This window comes from Lontra canadensis, unplaced genomic scaffold, assembly GCF_010015895.1.
Source record: "Lontra canadensis isolate GAN:19392208 unplaced genomic scaffold, GSC_riverotter_1.0 scaffold47, whole genome shotgun sequence".
Lineage (NCBI taxonomy): Eukaryota > Metazoa > Chordata > Mammalia > Carnivora > Mustelidae > Lontra > Lontra canadensis.
Genome location: NW_022631041.1, coordinates 8,187,708 through 8,201,091, shown reverse-complemented (window position 1 = coordinate 8,201,091; position 13,384 = coordinate 8,187,708).

Below are 13,384 nucleotides of genomic sequence, written 5' to 3'. Positions count from 1 at the left end.
TGAAGTCTTATAATTACTGTCAGCTGCACGGGAGACATAAAGTGATTGCCATTTCCTTAACATAAGAGAATATGTTCACAGTCACCTATCGGTTCCTCATTCATATCCAGGTTCCATGGGTTGTTGCTACTAAGTGTGCTGAATTTAAGTTCTATTTAATATGTCTTCAAAAAGGTTATAGCATATTTTGCTTTGAAATAAAAGGTTAATGTGTGTGCAAAAAATGTACTGCAAAAACAACAGGGCATAAGATTGATGTTGATCAAACAATATTTGTCATTTGAGAAATAACAACCTTTTTTCTTTTTTCTTTTTATTATTGTACCTAAGAAAGGAAGACCCTTATAAAGAGCTGAAACTGTTGTATCTTGTTACTAAAATACATTTAAAAAGATTGCCTATATAACTGAAGCCTCAGAACAGTAGAAATTCCAAGATAGTAAGAAGCCAAGGTGATCAATTTTTGAAGGATTATCATTAAGACATCAAACATCAATTTGTCAGAAACATTGTTATCCTAAATTTTTATTCACGTGCAATTTAATAGAGGATAATACGGCATAGTGTGTATATTATCCTATGATTTGCAAAGTTGTATTTTTTCAGTGGAACATTGAACAGTGATGTGTTTTGTATCTCACCTTTGATGAGATACTACAATAGCTACAATTGTTTCACAACAATGGCAATAGTTGTAATCATTTACTAGATTTGTCAATGAGTGAGTTACTCAGAATTGACTGCGGCATACTGAGTCGTCTTTGACAAATGTCTTAATCTATTTGAGTCTTTGCCTTCTCACCTGTAAGGATGTTTGATGTTATGTATTTTACTAACCCATAATGATTAAACACACACAAATACACACATTTAAAATAAAAATAGTGCCTGCCGTATAGGAAGTGCTGAGTGTTTGTTTCCTTCCTTCTGATAATGCAGTAAGCCTCTGCAGTGAAATCATGCCTGGGTGACACCCACCCGTTTATTCACCAGTGGTGAGTTATTATTGATTTATGTACGTAGCTATACAGGTTTTTTTTTTTTTTAAGGTATTTATTTATTTAACCCAGAGAGAGAGAGAGAGAGAAGGAACACAAACAGGGGGAGTAGGAGGCAGAGGGAGAGGGAGAAGCAGCCTCCCCGCTGAGCAGGGAGCCCCATGTGGGGCTCGTTGTGGGGCTCAATCTCAGGACCCTGGGATCATGACCTGAGCCGAAGGCAGACGCTTAACGACTGAGCCACCCAGGTGCCCCACCTAGCTATACAGTTTTTGAATTAAGTAAAATTTAGCTGACATCTAAGAGAATTTCTAAATCATTCAGAGCTGTATCACACCAATAAAAGGGGAGGACAATTACTTTTTTGTCATTTGATACTGTTTGTCTTGTAAGTTCTTCAGAAGCAGGAAAGTGTTCTTTCATCTTTCCAGCAAGTTTTGGATTGAGTCCTGACCGGGACATGGCATTACCTGACAGCTGGTACTTGTTTGTTGCTTTTCCAACATGGGGATGGGGCTCAGCGTTGTTTGTTGTCCCTGCATGAGAACTGACAGAGAAGACGCCAAGCATCTTCTCGAAGCAGAAGAAACTATTTTTACTTCATAGAGCAGTAAGTTAACATTTGAATAACAGGATCATAATCTAGAAAACAGTTATTAGAGTGTCCGTGTATCATAACAGATTTCTTGGCAAAAAGTATGCAGAGTCACTGGTAATAGAAAAGTCGTCGTAGGGGAACATTTTATTAAAAGCAGGTTAAATAACCTTTTCAAGTGCTCAGCAGAGTTTATGGCATATAGTCACAAGGACAACCACAGTCACAACTGAGCTCTCATTGTTAAATCAAGGACATACCACACGTTGCATAAGAAAGCTCTTACTTCTACAATGCCAAATGGACTCTAGTTGCTTTAGCACTTAATTTTCAAAGGACTTCGGATAACTTATGAAATTGCTGTGTTCCTATGCAAAGCATTTGTACCTTTTCTGTACCCACGTTTTATCTGATTATGAAAGGAATACCACAATACCGCTCTGCTTCTAATCTGTTCTTTCCACTAGTTTTGCTTTCATTAAAATTGCTGCAATGAACATCCTCACAACATGAATTACATTTACAAATATTCAGGCATATCTGTAGAATAAATGTCTACTTACAAACATGATGCAACACAACACTTATAATTTTCACGGTTATTGTCCATTTGACCTTCATACAAATTTTGTCAAGTTCCACCCCCTTCAGCAATATGAGACGCCGTTCTACTACACTTGAATCATTTTAGCAAACACATTTTTGGCCAGCCTAATAGATGAAAAATGGTATCTCAGTGTAGTTTTGAATTTGCATTTTTGTGAGTGTGTTTGAGCATCTTTTCATCTGTTTAATAGTCATTTGTATTTCTTTTTGGTGAACTGTTTCTGCTTATTCTTTGGTTATTTTTCTATTTGGCTGCTGAGTTTGTTTGTTTGTTTGTTTGTTTTGACTTGTAAGAGTTCTTTAGAAATCAAGGGCAATAGCAGTGTAACTATAACTCGGGTTAATTTTCCAGGATGATCATTTGAGTTTACTTATGGTGAGTTTTGGCAATGTATTTATTTATGTTCTGTAGTTGAATATATCAGAGTTTATGGCCTTTGTGTCATCCTTAGAAAGGTTTCTCTAATTTCAAGATATTTTAAAAATCCCATGTTTTACCTTAGTGATTATTAAATTTAAATGATTCACATATCTGAAATTTGTTTGAATAAATAATGAGAAGTAAGGAGTCAACATTTTTCCCTATATGACCACTCTCTATTCTCAACAAATCTTAATAAAATAATCAGATTTTGTTTGCTGGTTTCAAATAACACCTCTTTCATATTCGACACTTCCAAATGCTCTTACATTCATTTTTGGACTTTTTGACTCTTTGATCAGTCTGGCTATTCTTAAGCTAATACCAAATTGTTTTATAATTTAGAGGTATACAGAACACTTATTTCAGCAGGATATTGAATGACCCAAGCTTACATAATCATCACAGAAGGAACTTTTTGGCATACAAGAGCAAATAGAAATTGCATCAAAAATGTAATGGTCACAGTTATTAAAAAAATATTTTAGCAGCCAAATTTAGAAGTTAAACATAAAAGTTAGATAGGTTCCTTGTCAAGGTCAGTATTTTCCCTGGGGTTGAATGATAAAACTCTCTCATAGCAAATATTTCATAAGAAATAGATGCACTCTTTGGCGTACTCATTGGTTACTTCATTAACAGGTTCCAGCAAACGAATTATATTTTGTGCAAGCCACCATAGATGATCAACAGAACTTAGGTCACTTAATAATTAAAGATCTTTTCCCCTCTACATGTAATGGTTTCTGTTCTACATGTTTAAACATCTATATTCAGAACAGACAGTTCCAAAATGAAGAGTGCTAACTAAATCTTTCATAGTCTACAACATACCTGTTCTGTTGTCAATTTTGTCACTTTTCTTTATAGTTTTCTACTCTCTAAACATATTTTCATTCCCTTTCACTGCGCTGATTTCCGATTAGACCTAGAAATCTCTCTGCAATTAAGTAAAAAAGCATTATTGAATATAATATTAATCTGTCATGCTGTCAAACTTACTACCCCCATGTCCAAATGCCTGAAATGTAAGTACCAGAAGAGTACACTTCACACGTTGACATAAAAATAGTTTTTTTGAACAGCAAAATGTAATACAGGAAAAAAAATGTCTCTTAGTAATGACTTTTAAAACGAATTTTTACTACAATTCATAACTTGAGAAAACCTAAAAAATTCTTCCCTTCATGTATTGAAAATTGTTGGAAACTCAGCAATCTTCTCAGTGATATTGTTCGTTAAATTCTTAGTTGCCATAGACCCCAAACCAGGTAATTGTTTCATTTGAACACCCTAAACAAGTCTTTTGAAGTCTGAATGGTGGAAGGAAATGTGTTTCAAATATTTTGTTTTTCTCTAAGACTTATTTTTTTCTTATTTTTACTTAGATTCATCATAATGTCTGGCTTAAGGATAATCTAACACAAATGTTGTACATGATTTTGAGGTTTTTGTCACCTCAGTTACACAAGAAGAAAAATTAACATTCTGGTTTTAATTTATCTTAACTGGATTTAAAGATTTCTCACAAGGAACTTTTTCTTGAAGGACCCTTGTCTGAAAGGGAATCAACTAAACTGAAACACAGTTCTTAAAGGATAGTTAATTAATGTTATGAATGTAACCATCTGGTTAAACAATTCTGCAATGATCAGAAGCCTATAGGTTAGAATTCTCTTCTATTACTAACAGCAATGTCTAGGGTCCAAATGTGAAATTGTGAGACAAAGTAGGGTTTGAATAGCATTAAGTTTCTGTAGCTTTGAGAAAGGATACAAGACAGGTAACCACACAGAGTGCTTACAAAGTCATGACCAACTCCCAACTTCCAACTTATAACTCCCAGGAAGTTTTCACTATCCAGTCATTCAGCAGGGTGGTAAGAGAGGAGGCTAGGTGAACCTGCTCCATCTTACCTCAGAAAACCCTTCAGCCTTGATCCCTGTGTAGTTATGCAGTCCTCTCTGGAATTACTTTACTAGACCTCATCCTTCCCTGTGGCTGCTTAATACTGGTTACTCTTCATGAAGAATACTGATAATGAAGTCTAGTTGCTTGATCTCCTAGATGATCCTCAGTTTGATTTTGATTTATCTTGGATCCAGTGGAGGTAAACACTCTAAGTTAGTGTTTCAAGGAGGATTTGATCAAGAGTAAAATGATCAGGGGTCACCGAGCCTGGATAAAAAGCTACCAAAGCAGCTTCCAATAATCTGCTGAGTCTTATACTAAATTTGTATAAACATGAATAATTTTTTGCCTTATGTTACATTTCTCCAAATACTCATTACTTCAAAAAGGACATGACCTTGTTATCTAAATATACCCTCTGAATATTGGTATTAACTGTCAATCTCCTTCTATATTTAAAGACATTTATTACTAATTATTTTTCCATATAAAATTGTTTTCACAATCACTAGTTATGAAATGTTTAAGCACGATAAAATGGAAGCTAGTACATGCTAAAAAGGGAAGCTGAATAAAAACCACAGAAAAATCCTAAATTGTTAAGTATCTTCAGTTTTACTGATAACCAATGGCTGCTTGCAGAGACTATAATTAGTTTTCTGGAAACTGTGGAAGAAGTAGCAGAACTAATATGCTGGAGAGTGTATTACATACATGATATTTACCAATCATTTAATATTTCGACTTCAGGGAAAATACTGTTTTTCAAAATAATAAAATTGTCTCAATTTTTATCTGCATCTCAGGTATTTTGGATCCTCACCAATGTTAGCATTTTCCTTGGATGTAAGCTTCTGGGCACAATGGATCAACTTAAAAAAAAAAAAATCACATTCAGGAAATAACCACTTACCCCAATGTTTACAAGTCACCATCAGCTTTTATAAAATTCCTTTACAGCATTTTACAGAAGAATTATATTGTTTGTTTTCATGGCAAATTTCATTAATAGCTTTCCTAACAGTCTTAATAGTGAACAACTTTATAAACCCCTATTGAGCATCCTACCTGGATCTTTATTGTGCTGTTGGTTTCATTTGCTAATTATTTATGTGGGCTTTTTGCATCATTACAAGGTTGGGGCTAGTTCGCTATTTTTATGCAGTTTCGTCAGGTTTCAGTATACATATCATTCTGACGTCCTTTATTATGCTTTTAAATCCTAGAAAAATTTTATGGTTTGATCGTTTTTTTCACTATAAAGGGTTCTTTTTTCCCCCAGCAAATAACATTTCTTTTCTGGTTAAGAATTTCAATATTTAGGTAATCATCAACTCTGCAACTGTGAGATGTTTCATCCTTGATAGGAAACCTCAGATGGTAATGAGACACCAGCTAGGCTGAGGTGATAGAATTTACAGAGTTTGCTTCTCTTTCCCCTCATTATGGAAAGTCCACTGCCTTCCTCTGCCTCCGACATAATAATACAAGCATGGGTGTGCAGGCGGTCAGTGTTTCTTGGAGCCCTTGGGACTCACTTGCTTTTCATCTCCCAAATTACTCATCTCACAGCACCTCTCAGATCCCTATTTGCTAATAACTAGTCTTGTTCTGATTATAGGATGACAGACGCTATCCATGAACTGTCTGGGAAGTGACCATTATCAGCAGAGCAACTTGTCGAGCAATGAGATACCTCTTACGCTTCAAGCTAACTTCCTTAAAATGGAGACTTTCCAGTGCTCCACATTTGAAACCATTTACATGGTATTGAGAGGATCAGTTCCTTAGATGTTTTTATTGAGTTCCCTGTAATCCCATCTAGATCTGGTGCATTTTTGGTGACGGTGGTTACAAAGAGGGCTGAGCTCAGTAAAGGTTAGATATTTGACCACTTATTTCTCAAATATAAAAATTAGATTATCTTTCTACCTGAGGCAGTTTAGGAAATGTATGTTTTCCTTTGAATTCATTTGCGTGGTGTTGAACAAAAGTTCCAGTTAGGATTTTTTAACTTTCTCACGTAAATGTGATTATTTTCTTTTCACCGTAATTTTCAAATTTACCTATTTCATCTTCTCCCGCCAAAAAACTTCATGTTTTCTAGTAAACGAACTTCTGCTGCTAGCATTAATTCCTCCCTTCACTGGTCTTCTAAATTCTTGCATTGGCAGTTTACTCCATTCACTTGTATTTCTTAATTATTTAGAAGTAAGCATTTTGGTTTTGGCATTGCTATCTGCAGCTCAGTGGTTTCTATCAATGGTATCTTTGTCATATTGATTTTCCAGACATTCTATAATTTTAGATTAGAGGTTCTCCTTGGCCTAAAATACAGGTCCAGGTTAGTTTGTCTTTAGTTGTCTTGGTTGGGTACCTTCTGCTTTTTTCTGATCTTATTGCTTTGTGATGAATGTTGTCAACCCTGTTTTTAAGGAATTTGAGGTTTTGTCCAAATGACTTGTCCAGGTGACTTGTGATTGATTTTCCACCATTACTGGAAAACAAGGTATTTCCGGGGGGGGGGGGGGGGGCAGGAGAAGTGTGTGTGTGTGTGTGTGTTTGCAGAGAATCTACCTTATATTATCTCACACTTGATTGAGGAAACCCCAACCGAAATCTTATACTATAGTGTTTTTCCCTGACCTGGAAACAGAGCTGATGTTGGGGTGTGTATTCCTTTCCTAGAGTTATCATAACAAAGTGCCCCAAACTGAGTGACTTAAAATAGCAGGAATGAATTGTTCCATAGCTCTGGAGGCCAGAAGTGTGCAATCAAGGTGTCAGCAGGGAGGGCCATTCTCCCTCAGAAGCCTGTAGAAGAATCCTTCCTGGACTCTTCTTCCCTTCTGGTGGTTTGCTGGTAAACTGTGCTGTTCCTTGACTTACAGACCTATCACTCCAATCCCTTGTCTTCACATGGCATTCTCCCTGTGTGTGACTTCACAATACAATCCTCCCATGAGGACAGAGTCACATTGTTTTAGGAGCCCCTCTTACTCCAGTGTGACCTCATCTTAACTCATTGCATCTGCTACCATCCTATTTCCAAATAAGGTCACGTTTTGAGGTGGTGGGGGGTAGTACTTCAACATACCATTAAGGGAGACACAATTTGACCCTTAACAGGGTGTATCTGCCCTGAGTTTCTGATTCTGACCTCTTATATTTAATAATTGTTTCATTAAACAAATCTTGAAAATGATGTTTATACGGCTGCTCCTTGGTAAAATTTTTTAGCTAAGGGTTTGTCACTTTTGGTTCCTGTACCTATCTTCTCCCCCCCCCAATATCTTTGTATAAATTCTTACCTGGCTATAAAGTTGAAACATAGCTAATAGTGTCATTTCTTCTAAAATGTGAGTGTGTTGTTATACAACAAAACGATATTTAAGAAGCAAATGATCATTTTTGTTAAATAGGACAATGATTATGAATTTAGTGTATAAAACCTCATCTTTACTTCAAACTCATTTTTTTTAAAGAGGTAATGTTAGTTTTCTAATATCTAGGACATATACTAATGCTGCCCTGGAAATAATAAACTCCAGCATTTTCAAGTGACTTCCAAAGCCAATGTTAGAACAGTTAGCCAACCAGGATATATTGGACATTTTATTTAAAACTTGGGGCTGATAAAAGAATGAAAATCACATGTAAGGACCTGGTGGGAGTTGGATAAAACTTCTCTAATCTAAGCAGACTGAGTGGGCAGAGAAGCTCCTAGGTAATTCCATTAGACAGACCTGCTTCATTTTCTTACCAAGTTTGCCATTAGCCTTGGTTTGAAAAGAACTTTAAGGCCTCCAAAGTATACTTACAAATATGTCATTTAGTAAAGGTTAAAAGACAGACTCACTCTTTTATAAATGTGCAGTTCCAAAAATAACTGAAGAGCCATTTGGAGGCGTCTCCAACTGTTAAGGGGGAAATAAAAAGTCTCCCCTTCCCTTCTGTATCTGTTGACTTAATACATGGGGTATTAAAGAAAGGAAAAAATCTTTACTTGTCGCCCTTGAATCCTAAGCACAGGGTTCTGGTGCTGACATTTCAATGGTGGTTCATGCCTACACATGTCCACCATTTTGAGTAAAAGGTCAGTTATCAAATCAGAACCTTGTGTCCACGATTCAGAATGGTCTTAAATCATAATGAGTCCAAGAAATAGGGTACAGGAGTGGATTTCATGTACTAACAATTCAGCTGAGTTTGATTCAGCCTACAGTGATCATAAAATTTACATGAAGAAAATTCTTCTTAAGGTCTGAGTTGTGAAATGTCTTAAAAGCCTGCTACAGGGGCTCCTGGGTGGCTCAGTGGGTTAAAGCCTCGGCCTTCGGCTCAGGTCATGATCCCAGGGTCCTGAGATCAAGCCCTGCATTGGGCTCTCTGCTCAGCAGGGAGCCTGTTTCTCCCCACCTCTCTGCCTACCTCTCTGCCTACTTGTGATCTCTCTCTGTCAGATAAATAAATAAAATCTTAAAAAAAAAAAAAAAGCCTGCTACAGAGTGAAGTATTTGCTTTATGTTTCCTTTACAGTTAAAGAGAAATGTAGGGTAAGACAATATTGGAATATTCTCACACATACATTTAAAATATCAGAGCACAGTATTTTCAACAGAACATCAATTTAACATTCTGTCTTCATCTTAAACTGTCACAGGTCTTTAAATGTTGGAACATAAGCTGATTTCCAGTTAGCAATGACTATTATTTTAAAACACAATGTGCTTAATATTGAGTATACCCGAGGAATGGCTTACATTTCTACCCTGTTTCTGTTCTATCAGTTTCTGTTCTAAGCATAATTCATTTCGGTTTAGTGTCCACTATACAAACCACACATGATTAGCAACATGTATGGAATTTAAAATGAAATCATCTTGTTAAATAGGATTGGATAGAAATATGCTCAAATAGTCCACAAAAACAGTCAAGAGAAAAAGTATATATCTGATTTTTCAAAGGTGTTATGCTATGAAAAATTAGATTCCACTCCCAGCTATTAAAATGGTTCCGAATCAAAGTACTAGTACTAGTACTTTGCTAAAATTTCCAAAAAAGAAAAGTTTTTGGAGGTTACTTCAGTTTTGTTATCAATAAAAGAAAAGAAATCCACAAAATTTCATCTTTAAATCACAGATGAAGTAGTATGTTGAATTGAAATTGGAGCCAGGTTATTATAAGACTTCCCTTAGAGCAATTACTGTATTACTTTAAAGCTCGCAAATCACAATTTAGCAACATGACTAAAGCAATACTAGAGACTCAAAAGCAGAGTTTTCATAAAGGGAGGAAAATGGCAGCTATACATTTAGTGGGGTTCAAAAAAATCGGCAAAATAACCATACCACTCAAAGATAGCATTACCGGTTAACTTAGAATGCACATAAAACTTATTTAAATTATGATATATAAACGTTTAAACCTCTAGAGCAGGCTTGGCAGTAAGACTGAAAGATAATGGGTTTGGTTTGAGAAATGCTAACAGATGGGTGGGGCAATACCACATGGTCGGTATTCAGGTGATTTCGGGGAGGCAGTAGATTCAATTACTGAAATGTACACAGTCCCAGCAGTATTTTACATGCAACTCGTACCTTAACGTCTACATTCCTACCTCCCCTCCCAACACACACACACACACACACACACGTGTGCACACGCGATTTGGAGAATCAGAAATAAGAACAGAAGCTTCATATATTCATATCATATATTCATAATATACCTAAGATCCCAGAATGGCAAAATTATAGGCAATGCTATTAAGTGCAGTAAAAAGTAAAGATAATTCAAAGTGTTTATTATTTTTCTAAGTATTATGTTCCAAACGGGAACGCTGCTTGATTTCAGTGACAGTGTAGGAAACTTACTAACCACAGTAAAATAAATTGCAACATAAAAATGTAAACATTAACTAAAAACCTCAAGTCAACCTTAACTGACACCCACAGTTCTGGCCCTTATAATCAGGAACTTGGTATTAAACTTTTTGAATGGCTCACACAGCCTTTAAATTCTTAATACTTTCTTAAAAATATTACTAAACAGCTTCACAGTATCTCCTTGTATGGGTATACAATTTTCCATTTTTTCCCTGTAGATGAGCATGTAGATTATTATTATTATTATTATTTTTTGCATGCATACCTCCAAACATATCCCAACAATGCTGCGGTGAACAGATTTCTCTGTATTCCTTATACACAAGCAAATGTTTATCCAGGCTGGACAGCAAAGGCAATACAAATTAAAAAGAAGAAGCTAAGTCTCATTGAAGTTAAGGGAAAAAACTCCTCCATCCATGCCCCTTCCCTGTTTTCTCAGTGTTTACATTTGAAAACTTGTTTTTTTTAACATCTTAATTTTATTTTTTTCATGTTCCAAGATTCATTGTTTATGCACCACACCCAGTGCTCCATGCAATACATGCCCTCCTTAATACCCACCACCAGGCTCACCTCTTCCCACCCCTCCCCTCCAAAACCCTCAGTTTGTTTCTCACAGTCTCTCATGGTTTGTCTCCCCCTCTGATTTCCCCCAACTTACTTCTCCTCTCCATCTCCCAATGTTTTCCATGTTATTCCTTATGCTCCACAAGTGAAACCATAAGATAATTGACTTTCTCTGCTTGACTTATTTCACTCAGCATAATCTCCCCCACTCCCATCCATGTTGATACAAAAGTTGGGTATTCATCCTTTCTAGTGGAGGCATAATACTCCATTGTATATATGGACCATATCTTTTCTATCCATTCATCTTGTAAGTTATTTCTTTGTCTCTTTGATATGTATATAAATCTGTTTTAAAGCTAAAGAAGACTCTCTCCAGACTTTCTCAAGGACATCTTTGGGAGCCAGCTCTTTGAAATATTTTGAGGAGAGACAGTGTCCCTATCTCCCAATTTCTTGTAAAGGGAGAAATCTCACACCAACTTGCACAACCACCTCTTGCCATGAAGATATAAAAAGTGATTTCTCCTTTGGAAAAAGCCAATTAGCTAATACTCCAACTATTAAGTGCATTTAGGATGTACCCTGTGTGACAAAAGGTGATACCAAGTCCTCTTGACTTCTGGTATACCTCATTTACCTTGAGAATAAGCATGATGGGGGCGGGGGGAGTTGTATCTGCTGAGCTATGCAAAAGGGCCTTTATAATCTCTTAGCTACTGCCCCTGAGGCAATCATTCTGGCTTCGTGCTTATTCAATAAACATTGCTTTCTCTCCCTTCTACTTCTGGGAGCCGTCTTCTGAGTGGGAGGATAGTTTGTTATTTCCCCAACAATAGCAGTTTGGCTTCTCAGCAAGATGTGGGCAGAGTGTCAAGTGCACAGCAACACTGGAGGGAAACGGGGAGATATCTACCAAACCTGGTGGTATGGCAGATTGTGAACACCGATTTTCCTGTGTGTTCACCAACATCAGGGATACAACCAAATTTACACATTTCTTGTGGAATCTGATAACATCTTATTTTTTACGTTTCCTGGTTACCAAGATTTAACATACCAAGATTTAACACAGGAATTGCTTCTTCCAAAAATGCTGATTTTATATTCTTTGTCCATTTTTACTGCCTTAGAGTTTTTTATTATCCTGCTTCATTGACCTCACCCAATTAAATGGATTGCATACATTTTCTTTTGTCTGTTGCTTGTTATAATTTTACTTATATCCTCTTCTTAGATATGATATTGATGCACCCAATGTATCTATTTTTTTCCTCTTTGGCTTTAAGCATTTGGGGATTTAAAAAGGAATTTCTCAGCCTGATGTCAAAATTTTTACCACACATGGCAAAGTTTTGTTAGTATTTCTTGTTTTAACATTTAGGTTATTAATTTCCAGACTTATCATTTTGAGGAATAGCACAATAGAGATAGGACTTATTTTTTTTTTCCAGACGGCTAACTGTACAAAGTTACTTGGAGATTAGTCCAGCCTGTCAGAATCCTTAAGCCTCAATTTTTTTTTCCAGTGGGATGAAAGCAGATTTATACTGCTTGTCCACTGTTTAAGCCATTCAGACTTTTTAATAACAATGATATATAATGGAAATAAAAGTGCTATATATTACAAATGTTCTTCATGTTTTGGGCAGTGTCATAGATTTCAAACTCAGTAACACTTTAACTATTGCTGCTTACTATAAGGAATACCAGCTTTTTAAAAAAGATTTATTTATTTACTTTAGAGAGAGAGAGAAGGGACAGGAGAGGGAGAGAGGGAATCTCAAGCAGACTCCCCACTGAGCACAGAGCCTGATGTGGGGCTCGATCTCACCACCCTGAGACCATGACCTGAGCCAAAACCAAGAGTCAGTCAGATGCTTAACCGACTGAGCCACTCAGGCACCCCTCACCAGATTTTTTTATAAAGGAAATTTCTAAGCCCCATCCCCAGAAAATTATTTAAGTAAGTCTGAAGTGAGGCTCAGGAATTTTAATAAGCAATTAAGTGAATAAGGAAGTCAAAGTATTCTCTTCTCTCCTTTAGCCATTTATGTAACTTACCCTAAATTCAATTTTATGTTACAAAAACAAATTGTGGTGAGAATTTAGGAGTAAAGCAAAATACTCAGTTTTACTTCTAAAGTGTAAGAAATGATAAATAGAATAAATTATCTCATACTGACAAACAGAACCCTCAGGGTTTATAGAAAAACCATTATCTAAGGGACTCTCAATCCTTAAAATTATCCTCAGAGAGGGGAACAAATGTGGTAAAGGTGGGCACAGAGAGTGCAATACCCCTGATTTTGCTCAATTTAAACACAATGAATTTCTTGTAAAAATGAAAGCCAATATGTACAAAAAGAAAATTCTAAGAAGAATTGCTGCTTTC